At 39.7% G+C, this 19,188-nt stretch overlaps 1 protein-coding gene and 1 long non-coding RNA gene across 9 annotated transcripts in view; one reads left to right on the top strand and one right to left on the bottom strand.

Moving 5' to 3' along the window:
- Positions 1–19,188, bottom strand: part of LOC309646800 — a 186,897-nt gene that overhangs the window by 149,601 nt on the left and 18,108 nt on the right. The gene's annotated exons all lie outside the window — the stretch shown is intronic.
- Positions 1–19,188, top strand: part of RAD54B (RAD54 homolog B) — a 131,915-nt gene extending 112,727 nt beyond the window's left edge. For all 8 annotated transcript variants that reach the window (XM_082433412.1, XM_082433409.1, XM_082433408.1 and 5 more), the window contains one exon: positions 1–19,188. This exon is cut by the window's left edge. The gene's annotated coding sequence lies outside the window, so the exon portion shown is untranslated.

Genomic DNA, 19,188 nt, shown 5'->3' with positions numbered 1-19,188 from the left:
AGAGCCTTAAGAAAACACAGTAAGTGGCGGGGGTGTGAGTAGGTGGGGAGTCAGGATGGTGGAATAGGAGGCTGCAGAATTCGTTGCTCCCCACAAGTACATCAAGAATTCATCTACAGATGGAACAGTTCCCACAGAGCATCTACTGAACGTTAGTGGAAGACTTCGGACACCTAAAAGAATGAAAGAAAAAAAAAGAAAAGAGGAATCAAAAAAGGGACCAGCTAGGAGTTGAAAACATCATAGAGATTTGTAGATGTATTCATGCTTTGTGTAGGTACTTTAAAAAACATTTTTAATAGTAAAAAATGAGTTATGTGCTTTAAAAAAAGTTACAAACTTCTAGTTGTAAGATAAATAAGCACCAGGGATGTAATGCACAAAATGATAAGTATAATTAACCGCTGCTGCATGTTACGTATAAAAGTTGTTAAGAGAGCAAATCCCAAGAGCTCTCATCACAGGAAAAATATTTTTTTCTATTTCTTTAATGTTGTATCTATATGAGATGATGAATGTTCACTAAATTTATTGTGATAATCATTTCATTATGTATGTAAGTCAAATCATTGTGCTGTACACCTTAAACTTATACAGCACTGCATGTCAATTATATCTCAATAAAACTAGACAACAAAAATTAAAAAAGGAAAGGAACCAGCAACCCTGGTGGGAAGCTGAAGGTGAGCAGAAGTCCCCACACTCAGGAAAACTCCCTCACGGTGGGGAAGTCAGCTGGGACAGAAAAGGACCTTCAGGGGATCAAAGGAGAATGCAGCAGATGTTCTGTGGAAGGCAGGACAAAGTAAGAACTGCACGCAAGGTCTACACCACAGCTCTGCACATTCCAGCCTGAATCATGAGTTGCCTGTTGCGAAAGGGGGCTGGGTGCTGGAAAGTGGGGTTTTCAGCACAGACCCAGGGAGGGGACAGCTGTTGGCTGTGAAAAGACAGCCTGAAGGGACAGGAGTAAGGAGCTCCACAACTGGGAAAGTCTGCAGAAAAGCCTGAGATACCATAAAAGTAAGGTGTCATTGTTGCGTGGTGCACAAGGGACGGAGCTGCCATATAACCCCTCTCCCCAGCTGCCAGCTTCTTCGGCCACCGCGGGTGCTGGGAGGGGCTCCCACCTGAGCGGGCCCACTCCCCCCTCGGGCCGGGGTCTCCTCCATCTGTGTGGGCTTCAGGGCCCCGAGCGCTGCCAATCCCAAAGCCTCCTTGGGAATCAGCCCTGGGTGCCCCTGCCTGGGATGAGAGTCTGTCAGTGCTGGTGGAGGCTGGGTGCTAAAGCATGGGGTTGGGAGGATGGATCCGGGGAGAGGAACGCTGTTGGCTCTGTGGATACGGCAGAGGGGATGGGAGTGAGGGGACGTGTGGCCAGGAATGCCCCCAGGGAAAGCGTGGTCTGCCTGGAAAGTGAGGCGCCATGGTTGACAAGTACGGTGGGGGCAGGGCCATCGCCACTGCCCTCATTCTCCAGTTCCTGCCTCCGTGGGCACTGGGAGGGACACCTACCAGAGCGAGCACGCCACAGTCTGTTCCAGCTGCCTGTCAGTCCCACTGCCGCCGGCAACTTGTAGGCACTTCAACTGTGGCCGCAGTACCCCTGCCCCAGCTTGAGTGAGTAAATGTGCCCCAAGCAGCCGCTGCTTTCACTCCCTCTTGCCTGGGCAAGGAGCAGACACCTGAGGGCGGCACACACGCAGAGGTGGGGTCAAAATCAAAGCTGAGCCCCAGGGGCGGTGCGACTAAGGAAGAGAAACGGAAATCTTTCTGCGCAGCTACACAAGCTGTGGATTAAATCCCCAATATCTGCTGGGTAAGTCCTGCGTCTGTGGAAACCTGAATAGACAATGAGTGTTTCAACAATTGAGACCGGTCTATCCTTCACAGCAGTGGACTCTAGGGACAAGTACATGTGATACTTGGGCCAGGTCAGAGTCTGGGCTGGCTCCACAGTGCCCACAGTAGGTGCAGACACCTACCTAGAGGTATTGGAAGGCCTCCTGGGGAGGCGAGGATAGGCTCAGGCTCACTGTGGGAGCAAGGACACTGACAGAGGAGGCCCCAGGAAAATATTCTTGGTACTATTCTTCTTTTGTTTGTTTCATTTTCCTCAGTTGTTGGTGGTGTAGCTTTTATTATCTTTTATTTTTAATTTTTACGTTTATTTTTAAATCTTTTTTCAATATATACAATTTTTTATTTTTCTATTTTCAATTTTTTGTTGCTTTGTGGGTTTTTTCTTGTTTTTGTTCTTTGTTTTTTATTTTCTTTTTTCTAACATCTTTATTGGAGTATAATTGCTGTTTTTTACTTTCATTTTCTTTTTTTTCATTGTTTTTATGTGTATATTTTATATTTTCTTTGCTCTTTTTGTTGTTTGTTTGCTTTCTGTTATTGTGTTATTTTTCATTCTTTGTTTTTGTTAGTTTAGTCCTCATTGACTGTTCTAATATTAGAATTCTTTTCCTTGCTTGTCTGTTCCCTTGTTTTCTTTGTTTTTTGTTTTTGTCTGTTTGCTTTATTTTTCTTTTTTCTGTGTGTGTGTGTTTGTGTGTGTGTATTGTTGCTGCTGTTTGCTGTTGTTTTTGCTGTTTGTCTTGAGTTTTGTTTGTTTTCTTTTCATTTTTTTCTTTCCTTTTCTTTCTTTTGTCTGGCTGCACTGTGAGACTTGTGGGCTCTTGGTTCCCTGGGTCTCTGGGGTGGGAGCATAGTGTCCAGGATGGTGGACCACCAGAGAATTCCCGGGTCCAGGGAATATTAATTGGCGTGTGCACTCCCAGGGGTATCCATATCAACACCAAGACCCACGCCACACAATTGCCTGCAGGCTCCAGTGCTGGACCCCTCATGACAAACAACCAGCAAGACAGGAACGCAGACCCACCCATCAGGAGACAGGCTGCCTAAAGTTGTACTAAGCTCACAGACACCCCAAAACACACCACCTGACAAGGTCCTCCCCTTCAGAGGGAAAAGACTACTCCACCCATCAGAGTGCAGGCACCAGTCCCTCTGACCAGGAAACCTACACAAGCCCCTGGACCAACCTCACTCACCAGGGGCCAGACAACAGAAGCAAGAGGAACTATGACCCTGCCACCTGCAGAAAGAAGACCATAAACAGTAGGTTAGACAAAATGAAATGACAGAGTAATATGTTGCAGACAGAGGACCAAGGTAAAATCCCACAAGACCAAATAAATGAAGAGTAAATAGGCAATCTACCTGAAAAAGAATAAAGAGTAATGATAGTAAAGATGATCCAAGATCTTGGAAATAGAATGGAGGCAGAGATTGAGATGATTCAAGAAATGTTTAACAAGGACCTAGAAGAACTAAAGAACAAACAATCAGTGATGGACAACACAATAACTGAAATGAAAAATACACTAGAAGGAATCAACAGCAGAATAACTGAGGCAGAAGAACGAATAAGTGAGCTGGAAGATAGAATGGTGGAAATAACTGCCGAAGAGCAGAATAAAGAAAAAAGAATGAGAAGAATTGAGGACAGTCTCAGAGACCTCTGGAACAACATTAAATGCACCAACATTCAAATTAAAGGGGTCCCAGAAGAAGAAGAGAAAGGGAAAGGACCTGAGAAAATATTTGAAGAGATTATAGTCGAAAACTTCCCTAATATGGGAAAGGAAATAGTCAATCAAGTCTAGGAAGCACATGGAGTTCCACACAGGATAAACCCAAGGAGAAACATACCTAGACACATATTAATGAAACTAACAAAAATTAAATACAAAGAAAAAATATTAAAAGCAGCAAGGGAAAAGCAAAAAATAACCTACAAGGGAATTCCCATGAAGTTATCAGCTGATTTTTCAGCAGAAACTCTGCAGGCCAGAAGGGAGTGGCAGAACATATTTAAAGTGATGAAAGGGAAAAACCTACAACCAAGATTACTCTACCCAGTGAGGATCTCATTCAGATTCGACAGAGAAAGCAAAAGCTTTACAGACAAGCAAAAGCTAAGAGAATTCAGCACCCCAAACCAGCTTTACAACAAATGCTAAAGGAACTTCTCTAGGTGGGAGACACAAGAAAAGAAAGAGACCTACAAGAACAAACCCAAAACAATTGAGGAAATTGTAATAGGAACATACATATCGATAATTACTTTAAATGTAAATAGATTAAATGCTCCAACCAAAAGATACAGACTAGCTGAATGTATACAAAAACAAAATCCGTACATATGCTGTCTATAAGAGACCCACTTCAGACCTAGGGACACATACAGACTGAAAGTAAGGGGATGGAAAAAGATATTCCATGCAAATGGGAATCAAAAGAAAGCTGCAGGGGCTTCCCTGGTGGCGCAGTGGTTGAGAATCTGCCTGCTAATGTAGGGGACACAGGTTCGAGCCCTGGTCTGGGAAGATCCCACGTGCCGCGGAGCAACTGGGCCCGTGAGCCACAACTACTGAGCCTGCGCGTCTGGAGCCTGTGCTCCGCAACAAGAGAGGCTGCGATAGTGAAGAGGCCCACGCATTGCGATGAAGAGTGGCCCCCGCTCACCGCAACTAGAGGAAGCCCTCACACAGAAACGAAGACCCAACACAGCCAAATAAATAAATAAATAAATAAATAAATAAAAGAAAGCTGGAGTAGCAATACTCATATCAGACAAGATAGACATTAAAATAAAGACTATTGCAAGAGACAAGGAAGGACACTACATACTGATCAAGGGATCAATCCAAGAAGAAGGTATAACAATTGTAAATATCTATGCATCCAGTATAGGAGCACCTCAACACCTAAGGCAAATGCTAACAGCCATAAAAGAAGAAATCAGCAGTAACACAATAATAGTGGGGGATTTTAACACACCACTTACACCAATGGACATGTCATCCAGACAGAAAATAAATAAGGAAACACAAGCATTAAATGACACAATAGACAAAGTAGACTTACTTGATATTTATAGGACATTCCATCCAAAAGCAGCAGAATACACTTTCTTCTAAAGTGGTCGTGGAATATTCCTCAGGATAGACCACATCTTGGGTCACAAATCAAGCCTCAGTAAATTTAAGAAAATTGAGATCGTATCAAACATCTATTCTGACCACAACACTATGAGATTAGAAATCAATTACAGGAAAAGAAAACTGTAAAAAATACAAACACATGGAGGCTAAAAAACACGCTACTAAATAACCAAGAACTCACTGCAGAAATCAAAGAGGAAATCAAAAAATACCTAGAGACAAATGACAACAAAAACACGATGACCCAAAAGCTATGGCATGCAGCAAGAACTGTTCTAAGAGGGAAGTTTATAGCAATACAATCCTACCTCAAGAAACAAGAAACATCTCAAATAAACAACCTAACCTTACACCTAAAGCAACTAGAGAAAGAAGAACAAACAAAACCCAAAGTTAGTAGAAGGAAAGAAATCATAAAGATCAGAGCAGAAATAAATGAAATAGAAACAAAGAAAACAATAGCAGGGACTTCCCCGGTGGTCCAGTGGTGAAGAATCTGCCTTCCAATGCAGGGGACTTGGGTTTCATCCCTGGTCAGGGAGCTAAGATCCCACATGCTGCAGGGCAACTAAGCCTGCACACTGCAACTATGGAGCCCGTGCACTCTAGAGCCCGTGTGCCACAACTAGAGAGCCCACATGCTACAACTACTGAGCCTGCGCACTCTGGGGCCCATGCATCACAACTAGAGAGCCTGCACACTGCAACTGCTGAGCCCGCAGGCTCTGGAACCCATGCGCCACAACTAGATAGAAGCCCGCACACCACAACAAAAGATCCTGCATGCCGAAACTAAGATCCGGTGCGCTGCCACTAAGATCCGACGCAGCCGAAATAAATAAAATAAATTAAAAAGAAAAGAAAGCAACCAGTAAAGTTTAAAAAAAAAGAAGAAAGCAATACTAAAGATCAATAAAACTAAAAGCTTGTTCTTTGAGAAGATAAACAAAACTGATAAACCTTTGGCCAGACTCATCAAGAGAAAGGGGAGAGGACTGAAATCAATAAAATTAGAAATGAAAAAGGAGAGGTTACAGCTGACACCACAGAAATACAAAGGATCATAAGAGAGTACTATAAGCAACTATATGCCAATAAAATGGACACCCTGGAAGAAATGGAAAAATTCTTAGAAAAGTACCACCTTCCAAGACTGAACCAGGAAGAAACAGAGAATGTGAACAGACCGATCACAAGTAATGAAATTGAAACTGTGATTAAGAATCTTCCAACAAACAAAAGTCCAGGACCAGGTGGCTTCACAGGTGAATTCTATCAAACATTTAGAGAAGAGCTAACACCTGTCCTCAAACTCTTCCAAAAAACTGCAGAGAGAAGAACACTCTCAAATTCGTTTTACAAGGCCACCATCACCCCGATATCAAAACCAGACAAAGATATCACAAAAAAAAGAAAATTACAGACCAATATCACTGATGAACATAGACGCAAAAATCCTCAACAAAATACTGGCAAACCAAATCCAACAGCACATTAAAAGGATCATACACCACGATCAAGTGGGACTTATCCCAGGGATGCAAGGATTTTTCAATATAGGCAAATCAATCAGTGTGATACATCACATTAAGAAATTGAAGAACAAAACCCATATGATCATCTCAATAGATGCAGAAAAAGCTTTTGACAAAATTCAACACCCACTTATGATAAAAACTCTCCAGAAAGTGGGCATAGAGGGAACCTACCTTAGCATAATAAAGGCCATATACCACAGACCCACAGCAAACATCATTCTCAAGGGCGAAAAACTGAAAGAATTTCCTCTAAGATCAGGAACAAGACAAGGGTGTCCAGTCTCGCCACTATTATTAAACATAGTTTGGAAGTCCTAGCCATGGCAATCAGAGAAGAAAAAGAAATAAAAGGAATCCAAATTGGAAAAGAAGAAGTAAAACTGTCACTGTTTACAGATGACATGATACTATACATAGAAAATCCTAAAGATGCTGTCAGAAAACTACTAGAGCTCATCAATGATTTTAGTAAAGTTGCAGGATATAAAATTAATGCACAGAAATCTCTTGCATTCCTATACACTAACAATGAAAGATCAGAAAGAGAAATTAAGGAAACAATCCCATTTACCACTGCAACAAAAAGAAAAAAATACCTAGGAATAAACCCACCTAAGGAGGCAAAAGACCCGTACACAGAAAACTATAAGATACTGATGAAAGAAATCAAAGACCACAAAAACAGCTGGAGAGATATACCATGTTCCTGGATTGGAAGAATCAATACTGTTAAAATGACTATACTACCCAAAGCAATCTACAGATTCAATGCAACCCCTATCAAATTACCAATGGCATTTTTCACATAACTAGAACAAAAAATTTTACAATTTGTATGGAAACACAAAAGACCCCGAATAGCCAAAGCAATCTTGAGAAAGAAAAACGGAGCTGGAGGAATCAGGCTCCCTGACTTCAGACTAGACAACAAAGCTACAGTAGTCAAGACAATATGGTATTGGCACAAAAACAGATATATAGATCAATGGAACAGGATAGAAAGCCCAGAGATAAACCCATGCACCTATGGCCACCTAATTTTTGACAAAGGAGGCAAAAATATACAATGGAGAAAAGACAGCCTCTTCAATAAGTGTTGCTGGGAAAACTGGACAGCTACATGTAGAAGAATGAAATTAGAACAGTCCCTAACACCATACACAAAAATAAACTCAAAATGGATTAAAGACCTAAATGTAAGGCTAGACACAATAAAACTCTTAGAGGAAAACATAGGCAGAACACTCTGTGACATAAATTGCAGCAAGATCTTTTTTGACCCACCTTCTAGAGTAATGAAAATAAAAACAAAAATAAACAAATGGGGCCTGATTAAACTTAAAAGCTTTTGCACAGCAAAAGAAACCATCAACAAGACGAAAGACAACCCTCAGAATGGGAGAAAATATTTGCAAACGAAGCAACGGACAAAGGATTAATCTCCAAAATATACAAGCAGCTTATGTAGCTCAACATCAAAAAAACAAACAACCCAATCCAAAAATGGGTGGAAGACCTGAATAGACATTTCTCCAAAGAAGACATACAGATGGCCAACAAACATATGAAAAGATGCTCAACATCACTAATTATTAGAGAAATGCAAATCAACACTACAATGAAGTATCACCTCACTCCCATCAGGATGGCCACCATCAAAAAATCTACAAACAATAAATGCTGGAGAGGGTGTGGAGAAAAGGGAACCCTCTTACCTTGTTGGTGGGAATGTAAATTGATACAGCCACTATAGAAAACAGTTTGGAGGTTCCTTATAAGACTAAAAATAGAGCTACCATATGACCCAGCAATCCCACTACTGGGCATATACCCAGAGAAAGCATAATTCAAAAAAACACATGTACCCCAATGTTCATAGCAGCACTGTTCACAATAGCTAAGACATGGAAGCAACCTAAATGTCCATCAGCAGATGAATGGATAAAGAAGATGTGGTACATATATACAATCGAATATTACTCAGCCATAAAAAGGAACAAAATTGGGTCATTTGTAGAGACGTGGAGGGACCTAGAGAGTGTCATACAGAGTCTGTCATACAGACTGAAGTAAGTCAGAAAGAGAAAAACAAATATCATGTATTAACGCATGTATGTGGAATCTAGAAAAATTGTATAGATGACCTTAATTGCCAAGCAGAAATAGAGACACAGACGTAGAGAAGAAATGTATGGTTGCCAGGGGGGAAAGGGGTAGGGTGGGAGGGATTGGGAGGTTGGGATTGACACATATACACTATTGATACTATATATAGAATAGACAACAGATGTGAACATACTGTATAACACAGGGAACTCTACTTAATGCACTGTAGTGTCCTAAATGGAGGGGATATGTGCATGTGTATGGCTGATTCATTTTGCTGTGCAGTAGAAGCTAGCATGGCATTGTGAAGCAACTATACTCCAATAAAAATTAATAAAAAAAAAATAAAGGTTAGTTCTGATCCAGAAACCTGTCAATTTGAACATCAACTGGATCCTGTTGATAACAAAAAATACAATTATTAAGATTGATAATAACTTCCATTTATTAAGCACTTATTATACTCCACACTTACCATTCTTATCTCACTAAAACTTCACAACAGTGTTGTAAAATAGGTACTATTACTGTGTTTGAGATGAGGACCCTGAAGTTAACAACATGGTCAAAACAGACGGGTGGTAAACAAAACCTCCTTTCAGATGGCTCTTTTTTCTTTTTTCCTCTTGGCATTTCTTTTTTGTTTGTTTTTTAACACCTTTATTGGAGCATAATTGCTTTACAATGGTGTGTTAGTTTCTGCTTTATAACAAAGTGAATCAGCTATACATATACATATATCCCCATATCCCCTACCTCTTGCGTCTCCCTCCCACCCTCCCTATCCCACCCCTCTAGGTGGTCACAAAGCACCGAGCTGATCTCCCTGTGCTATGCGGCTGCTTCCCACTAGCTATCTATTTTACGTTTGGTAGTGTATATATAAGTCCATGCCACTCTCTCACTTCGTCCCAGCTTACCTTTCCCCCTCCCCGTGTCCTGAAGTCCATTCTCTATGTCTGCGTCTTTATTCCTGTCCTGCCCCTAGGTTCTTCATGACCATTTTTTTTTTAGGTCTCATATATATGTGTTAGCATACAGTATTTGTTCTTCTCTTTCTGACTTACTTCACTCTGTATGACGGACTCTAGGTCCATCCATCAGATGGCTCTTTTGATGGATCTTCCTGTGATCTAACAGTCATCTAAATTCAACAGCAACATTCACAAAACAGAATAAGCAATAAAGAAGGCTCTGATGCCTGTGCACGGAGATGAGATTAATAGCCAGAGTCTTCTATCACTTGCTGATGATCCATGACCCTTTATAAACTCTCTAGTCTAATAGAGTTAGTTTAAGAAGCAAACCCTGTCAATTCTCTCCCTTGTCCTGGAATTCACTCACCTCCAGCCTTTAGTTTCTATGCAGCAAGTTAATCTCCAGAGTGTGGAAAAGCCTTTGGAAATCCTTGGTTAGAATGCATTTGCAGATAGGAGTAATTAACACATAATTTAACATTTGATGAGACAGCAAATCCAGAATAGCTACTGTTCAAGTAGGAAGGGAGGTATAATGAGAATCTAGTTGCAGGATAATATTTTAAGACCTTCTCTGACATCTCTGGTCTTTCCCAGCTCCTGACTCCATGATATTTTAGAGCAAGGCTAGATGGGAATTCATGTTGTCCTGTCTTGTACTGCACGGAAGCTCCTCAGCGAGACATCCAAGGAATCGGTCTCAACCAGTGTCAGGCAAGGAAGCTCTGTGGCATTGGTTACTGTCTTGGCCTAGACTAGAAATCATTTCCACTAATTGCACTGGGGAGCAACCCTCTTAGTTACACCCCACCATGCATATATTTAATGGTGTCACTTGACAGAAACAAATAATGGATAGGTGCTTTATTTCTCTGAAACTTCTCAAAAGAAGGAAATTTCGGGGCTTCCCTGGTGGCGCAGTGGTTGAGAATCTGCCTGCCAATGCAGGGGACACGGGTTCGAGCACTGGTCTGGGAGGATCCCACATACCGCGGAGCAACTGGGCCCGTGAGCCACAACTACCGAGCCTGTGCATCTGGAGCCTGTGCTCCGCAACAAGAGAGGCCGCGACAGTGAGAGGCCCGCGCACCGCGATGAAGAGTGGCCCCCACTTGCCACAACTAGAGAAAGCCCTCGCACAAAAACAAAGACCCAACACAGCCATAAATAAAATAAATAAATAAAATTAAAAAGAAAAAAAAGAAAAGAAGGAAATTTCAAAGCTTAGAGAGAAATCACGTGTATTTTATAAGAAATATTACCATGGAAACACCACTTCTGTCATCCACTGGAAGGAAAGCTGTTATCAGGTGTTAGTGGGACGTCCAGTGAACCTAATGGTTTATATGATTCTGGGCCTCTCAAAGACTTCATTTTTTAAAAATGATGCTTGCAGCACTTTTATGCCTATCTCAAGGGAACCAGAGCCTTAAAATTAAAGGGACAAATATAAAGTCAGCATCAGAGCAGTGTGATGGTCAGAGCTCTGGCTTGGGAGTCTGCCATCTGGAGGTCTAGGCAGAACTGTCTCATTTGGCTTCTGATCATATAGAAGTCACTTAATTTTTGCCCTTTCAGGTAATAATAGTTATAAATCATTTCTTGATTGCTTACTATGTGCTAGACATTTTGCTAAATGCTTTATAGTCATTATTTCATTTATTCATCTTGACAGTCCTGAGATGTACATATTATTATCTTCATTTTAAAGAGGAAGAAACTTAGACCTAGAAAAGTTAAATACTTCCCTGGAGCACAATGCTAGTTAGTGGTATTAGCTGGATATAATCCCAGGATGACGTGGCTTTGGAACTCACTTGTATTCTCCAGCCTTAAACTTGCAAGCTAAATGAAAATTTAAGGAATGTCTTGTAGCAGTCAGATCACTTGTTCTCAAATTAAGATACATTTACCAGAAAGATGATCTCAAAAAAGCAAGAACTTGGGAGCTTGTGAAGAAAAATGAAAGTAGGAATAGAAGACAAGGGAAAAGATTAGACCTATTTCTAAAAGAAAAAAAATGTTATATACAGTAGATTTTAAAAATTTAATTGTTACTGAGGGTACCCATGAAAGAGATTCGTTATTAGGTAATAATTATCCTGATTAAAGAATCTGGTATTCAAGAAATATCTGTAGATGAGCTGGAAACAAAGCCAAGAGTAAAGGGGAAAATATCGTTTTGTGAGAATGACCTGCTGGTGGCAGCAATAGATCACAATTTTCCCTCGTCGCATTAGGAATTCCAGGCACATCTTAAAGCACGAGCTTCCTGTTTTTTATAAGATTTCAAATCACAGGCTGCTGTTGTGATAGCTATAAAAATTGGCAAATCATTCTAGCTATCAATATGACTGACAGGATTATTTTCCAGAACATTTTCTATTACCAGAGTTTACATTCACTTCTTTCGTGGTAGGATGTGGCGGTAGAAGAGGGTGGGTAGTAAATTATTAAGTGAAAAGTGTGCAGACATTTAAAAAACTGATGGACTAGACCATTGAAATCAGTAGCACCTTAGTTATTAACCTCCGATTTTGCTGTAAGATGAATAAAAGTTTAATAAACTGACCTCTGCACAGAATGAAAGATTTGTTGTTTTACTGAGAATGTTTTGAGAGAGCTCCAGTAATGGATTTCCAGTTCTCCTTCATAAAAATTATTAAGGAATTCTTTGACTGTCAGATGGCTTTGAAAACTTGGAAACATTAATGTTTATTCCATAAATAGTAGAAGATAAATATGTGTTTTGGGTGTTGTATTTATGCCTGAGGAATTGCTCATAAAGAGAAATTGAAAATGTCTGCAGTTTCTGAGCTTTGATGAAGGCTAGCCTTGGATCTTACTCCCATCAGTGTCCCTGGCGGCCCAGATGTGGAAGGTTCTCATGGTCAGACAGTGATGCTTTGACCTGGACATTGCTTTCTCTCTGAATGGCTTAGCTCCACAGGCCTCGCTACCTCTGAGCCTGGTTCTGATTCTAGAGTACTGCTGAGGAGGAGGAGATAGAAGAGTCAGGCTTTTTATTAGTAAAGTGTCAGCAGACCACAACCAGCCTCCTCTAATGGAAGGGACAAATACTGAGGCTTAGAGGATGCTGAGGACCTTGTAGATAAAAGGAGGCCTGCCCAAAAGTTGGACCTGGGTGGAGCCCTTTAACAGGAGAAATATGATCAACCTGGAAGGACACATTGAGCTTTCAATCATTCCTATACCCTGAGATATAGATGGCACCAAGCAAGTGAGCAATACATGTGAGTTAAATGAAGAAATGAATGAATAAGACAATATAATGTAAGAGAACTTCTTTCATTTCTTCAGTAAGGAGCTCTAGGTCTGTCTCATTCATTTATTCATTCATCTGCCATACATTATCTGTACATATGATATTCTAGGTTTTTTGTTAAACACCTAGATTCAGAGATGCTGACTTTCATTTCTGCTGGTTTTGTCATCTGCAATTTTGAAGTGAGGAGTGAGTCAGGAATCTAAGTTTTATACAAAACTTGGATATTTCTTTTTAGTTGGCTGGTTGTAATAACAACACTTAAATAATCCGTTTTCCCCTGTTGATGTCATATATCACCCATATCCTACAGGTTTATTTCTGGACTTTTTATGTTTCCTATTGATTTGTCTGCTTTTTTTTTTTAACATCTTTATTGGAGTATAATTGCTTTACAATGTTGTGTTAGTTTCTGCTGTATAACAAAGTGAATCTGCTATATGTATACATATATCCCCATATCCCCTCCCTCTTGCATCTCCCTCCCACCCTCACTATCCCACCCCTCTAGGTGGTCACAAAGCACCGAGCTGATCTCCCTGTGCTATGCAGTTGCTTCTCACTAGCTATCTATTTTACATTTGGTAGTGTATATATGTCAATGCCACTCTCTCACTTTGTCCCAGCTTACCCTTCCCCCTCCCCATGATTTGTCTGCTCTTGAACTTAGACACAGTATTTTAATTACTGTGGATTTACAAGGTTTATTAATATTTAGTAAATCAAACGTCCCTTTAGCACGCTTCTTTTTCAATATTTCATTTGTTATTCTATATCAATTTTTCTGGATGAGTCTTAAAATTATTTTGCCAATTGATTTTGGGGAAAAATGATATATTTACAGTATTTGTCCAGGAATATGGGATGTCTCTCTAGGTATTCATGTCTTCTTTCATGCTCCTAGGAAATGTATTGTTTTCTTTATGTGAAAGGAAACACTAAACATTGCTGTCTCCTTTAATTAGTTCACTTCTCTGCTGAGAAGTCACCTCCTTAGAGCGGCTTTCTAACCTCGCTTTTTAAAAAAATTTTTTTAAAACATTTTTGTATATTTTATAGCGACCACACAAATTTTATTTTTTTCTTTTAAATTTTGGCTGTGCCGTGTGGCATGTGGTGTCTTAGTTCCCCTACCAGGGATCGAAACTGTGCCCCCTGCAATGGAAGTGCGGAGTCTTAACCACTGGACCACCAGGGAAATCCCACGCTTTTTTAAAAAAAATTATTTATTTTATTCATTTTTTTTGGCTGTGTCGGGTCTTAGTTGCGGCACGTGGGGTCTTCGTTGAGGCATGTGGGATCTTTTGTTGTGGCGTGGGCTCTTTGCTGTGGTGCTGGGTTTCTCTCTAGTGTGGTGTGTGGGTTTTCTCTCTCTAGCTGTGGTGTGCAGGCTACAGGTCGTGTGGGCTCTGTAGTTTGTAGCACGTGGGCTCTAGTTGAGGCATGCGAGCTCAGTAGCTGTGGCACGCGGGCTTTGTTGCCCTGCAGCATGTGGGATCTTAGTTCCCTGACCAGGGATCGAACCTGCGTCCCCTGGATTGGAAGGCAGATTTTCTACCACTGGACCACCAGGGAAGTCCCTCATGCTTTTTTTTTTTTAATTGAAGTATAGTTGATTTACAATGTTGTGTTAGTTTCTGGTGTACAGCAAAGTGATTCAGGTATATATATATATATATTTATTTATTCTTTTTTGTTTGTTTTTTGTTTTTGTTTTTAAATTATTTTATTTATTTATCTATTTATTTTTGACTGTGTTGGGTCCTCATTGCTGTGTGCGGGCTTTCTCTAGTTGCAGCGAGTGGGGGCTACTCTTCTTTGCGGTGCGTGGGCTTCTCATTGCGGTGGCTTCTTTTGTTGCGGAGCACGGGCTCTAGGCACGTGGGCTTCAGTAGTTGTGGCACGTGGGCTCAGTAGTTGTGGCTCATGGGCTCTAGAGTGCAGGCTCAGTAGTTGTGGCACACGGGCTTAGTTGCTCCACGGCATGTGGGATCTTCCCAGAGCAGGGCTCGAACCCGTGTCCCCTGCATTGGCAGGCGGATTCTTAACCACTGCGCCACCAGGGAAGCCCTATTTATTCTTTTTCAGACTCTTTTCCATTGTAGTTTATTACAAGATATTGAATATAGATCCCTGTGCTGTACATTAGGTCCTTGTTGTTTATCTATTTTATTTTTAGTAGTTTGTATCTGCTAATCCCAAACTCCTAAAATGAAAAATTGTATAATGGAATACATATATATATATATATATATATATATATATATATACACACACACAGTGGGACTGCTGGATCATATGGTAACTCTATTTTTAGTTTTTTAAGGAACCTCCATACTGTCCTCCATAGTGGCTGCACCAATTTACATTCCCACCAACAGTGTAGGAGGGTTCCCATTTCTCCACACCCTCCCCAGCATTTGTTATTTGTAGACTTTTTGATGATGGCCATTCTGACTGATGTGAAGTGATACCTCACTGTAGTTTGATTTGCATTTCTCTAATAATTAACGATGTTGAGCATCTTTTCTTGTGCCTATTGGCCATCTGTATGTCTTCTTTGGAGAAATGTCTGTTTAGATCTTCTGCCCATTTTTTGATTGGGTTGTTTGTTTTTTTTGTTACTGAGTTGTATGAGCTGTTTGTATATCTTGGAAATTAAGCTCTCGTCAGGCACGTCATTTGGAAATATTTTCCCCCATTTTGTAAGTTATCGTTTCATTTTGTTTATAGTTTCTTTTGCTGTGCAAAACTTATAAGTTTGATTAGGTCCCGTTTGTTTATTTTTACTTTTATTTCTATTGCCTTGGGAGACTGACCTAAGAAAACATTGCTATGATTTATGTCAGAAAATGTTTTGCCTATGATCTCTTCTAGGAGTTTTATGGTATGATGTCTCATATTTAAGTCTTTAAGACATTTTGTGTTTATTTTTGTGTAGGGTGTGAGGGAGTGTTCTAACTTTACTGATTTACATGCAGCTATCTAGTTTTCCCAGCACCACTTACTGAGACTGGCTTTTCTCCGTTGTATATTCTTGCCTCCTTTGTTGAAGAGTAATTGACCATAGGTGTGTATAACCTCACTTCTTAAATAGTACCCCACCCCCATAACTTTTTATTTTGCTTTATTTTTCTTTATAACACTTACTCTCTGACATAAATATTTATTTTATATTTACGTGGTCTGTTTCCTGCTATGGATTGTAAGTTATGTGTTGGGGGGAGACTTGGCTGTCTGGTTCATGCTGCTCCCTCACCGGCAGCAGCACCCAGCACGTTCTATATGAATATTTGTTAGATGAATTGTACCCACTGCCTATCTCTTTCAAATCTTAGCATTTTGCCATATTTGTTGCAGATTTTTGTAGAAGAAAGAAAACAGTACAGATACTGTTGAAGCCTGCTCTCTGTCTCTAACCCTATTCCCGTTTTTCCTCTCTTTGAGTCAAAATTTGAAGTTTAACATTTTTATAAACGTTCATATGCTCCTACTTTATATTTATGTAACATAAACACTATATTTTCTAAGAGAACTAGTTTCTCTTATTTTAAAATTTCATGGAAAATATGTATATATAAGAATAGGTAAATGTATGTATGTGTATATACATATATGTGAGTGTGTGTATATATATGTTTGCAAATTGTCTTTTTTCACTCAAAAATATGTTTTAGGGATTTACCCATGCTGACAGATGTAGCTCTTGTTCTTTCATCTTAACTTTGGGTTAACAAATCTATTCTCTTGTTGAAGAACATTTAAGTTGTTTCTAATTCTTCTGCAATTACATACATTTCTGCACTGAAAATACTAGTACATACTAGAAGTGGATTGGCTGCACATCTTCATCTTTATTAGATGTTTCCAGATTGCTCTGGAGAGTAGGTGTACTCCAGCAGGGTACTAGAACTCTTGTTTCTCCACATCCTTGTCAACACTTGGCACTGGCAGTCTTCGTCGTTCAGGCTGCTGTAACAAACTACCATAGACTGTGTGGCTTATAAACAACAGACATTTATTTCTCACAGTTCTGGAGGCTAGAAGTCTGAGATCAGGGTGCCAGCATAGTCGATTTGGGTGAGGGGCCTCTTTGGGATTGTGGACTACTGACTTCTCATTGTACTCTCATGTAGTTTAGAGCAGAGAACTCTCTGTGGTCTCTGATAAGGGCACTAATCCAATTTGTAGGGGCTTCATTCATGACCTAATCACTCCCAAAGGCTCCACCTCCTAATATGGGGGTTAGAATTTCAACATATAAATTTTGGAGGATACAAACATTCAGACCATAGCACAGACTTTGAAGTTTCTAGTCTAATGAATGTTAACTGAAATCTTGTTTCATTTCTGAATTTCCTTATTACCAATAAGGATAGATATATTTTCATATGTTTAATAGGACATTTGGATTTCCTCTTCTGTACATTGCCTGTTCATTATATTGTCTATTTCCTTATTGTTTTTCTTTCTCTTACTGATATGTAAGATTGAAAATACTCAGGTTGATTTAATTGTTTAATATTAACATTGACTTAATATTTAATATTAGTTTAATATTTAATATTTTGGTTTGTTACTAATCTTTTGTCAGTTGAATGAGTTACAAGTAGATCTTCTAGCAATCTTTGTTTCTCTATGTATAGAATTCTTAAGTTTTAAAGTAGCCAAATTTATCTATATTTTCTTTTATAGTATGTGGGTTTCGTTTGCTTATTTGTTAATTTATTGAAGAAATTCTTTCTTGTCCTGAAGTCATAAGAGATTCTATAATTTCTCCTAAAGTTTCAGGTTTCATGTTTTCTATTTAGGTCTTTAATTCACCTGGAATTTATTTTTGCAAGTGATGTGAGATAGGAGTCTATGTTTTTTTTTTCTGATTGCATAATTAATTGTCCTAATAATATTTGTTGAACAAATTTCTCCCTTCGATACTAGAATGTAATGTCACCTCAGTCATAGTTCAAGTTTCCACAGTTGCATGGATAAGTTCTGCATTTTGTGTTCTTTTATGTTGGTTCCTTAGCCTAACCCTGAGGAAATATTACATTCTTTTAAATAACATAACCGTGTAATAAACCTTGACATATGAATGGAAAGTTCACCCATTTGGCTTAAAATTTGTACTTGACTTGTTTTTGATCTTTTGCTCTTTTCCATTAATTTTAGTTTCAGCTTTTAAAGCTACATAGAGCCATTGATATTGTTTTCTAGTTACTCATTCTCTATTTAGTCCATTTTAATAGTAATACAAATGTATTTTAAAAAATTGAAAAGAAGATCTTATCACTCCAGAAAACCACTATAATTTTTTAATAACAAGCCTGGTTATGTCTTCTCAACTAGGGCAGTTTCTTCTCCCTGTCCCCCTCCCTCTGTACTCTTGTCCCTGACCCTCTTCCTTTTCTTCTTTTTGCACCAGTCAATCTTTGAACACCTTCTAACAACTCAGCCCCTTTCTAAATTATATTTAGAAACCCCAGTTTGCAGCTACTTAAACACAGTCTTTCTAAAAAATGGCCAATGTCCATCTTCATCCCCAAATCTTAGTTGTAATGTTTTGTTTCTTTGAGCTGACATCTTTAGGCTTAGTTTTGTGCTCAAGTCTTTCCAAATCTTTTTTAAAAATAAATTTATTTATTTTTGGCTGCATCAGGTGTTCGCTGCTGTGCATGGGCTTTCTTTAGTCACGGTGAGTGGGGGCTACTCCTCGCTGCGGTGCATGGGCCTCTCATTGTGGTGGCTTCTCTTATTGCAGAGCATGGGCTCCAGGCGCATGGGCTTCAGTAGTTGTGGCACATGGGCTCAGTAGTTGTGGCTTGCAGGCTCTAGAGCGCAGGCTCAGCAGTTGTGGCGCACAGGCTTAGTTGCTCCGTGGCATGTGGGATCCTCCCGGACCAAGGATGGAACCCCTATCCCCTGCAATGGCAGGAGGATTCTTAACCACTGCGCCACCAGGAAAGTCCTTTTCCAAATCTTAAGTAAAACAATGTCACTGGTTCTGAGATTTCTTACTTCTTGGAGGAATGTTTATTTGTTTTCTCTAGGGAGTAAGGTAAGTTTCTTATCTGAGGTGCTATAATTCTATTGTTTCTTTGGCTGTTAGTAGGCCTGCTGGTTGGACACACCCATAAAATGCCATAAAACAGCTTAAGATTTCTACTTTGCTAAAAGTGCCAGTGGGGTCATTTTGTGTTCTAGGTTTTCTGTACAGTTCAGTGTTAGTATTTTCTACCTCCAGTAAATAAAAAATGTAGTTTTAA

Source organism: Balaenoptera physalus, assembly GCF_965194825.1.
Source record: "Balaenoptera physalus genome assembly, chromosome: 17".
Lineage (NCBI taxonomy): Eukaryota > Metazoa > Chordata > Mammalia > Artiodactyla > Balaenopteridae > Balaenoptera > Balaenoptera physalus.
Note: the sequence above shows the minus strand (reverse complement) of the source record. Positions and strands in the feature narration are given on the sequence as shown.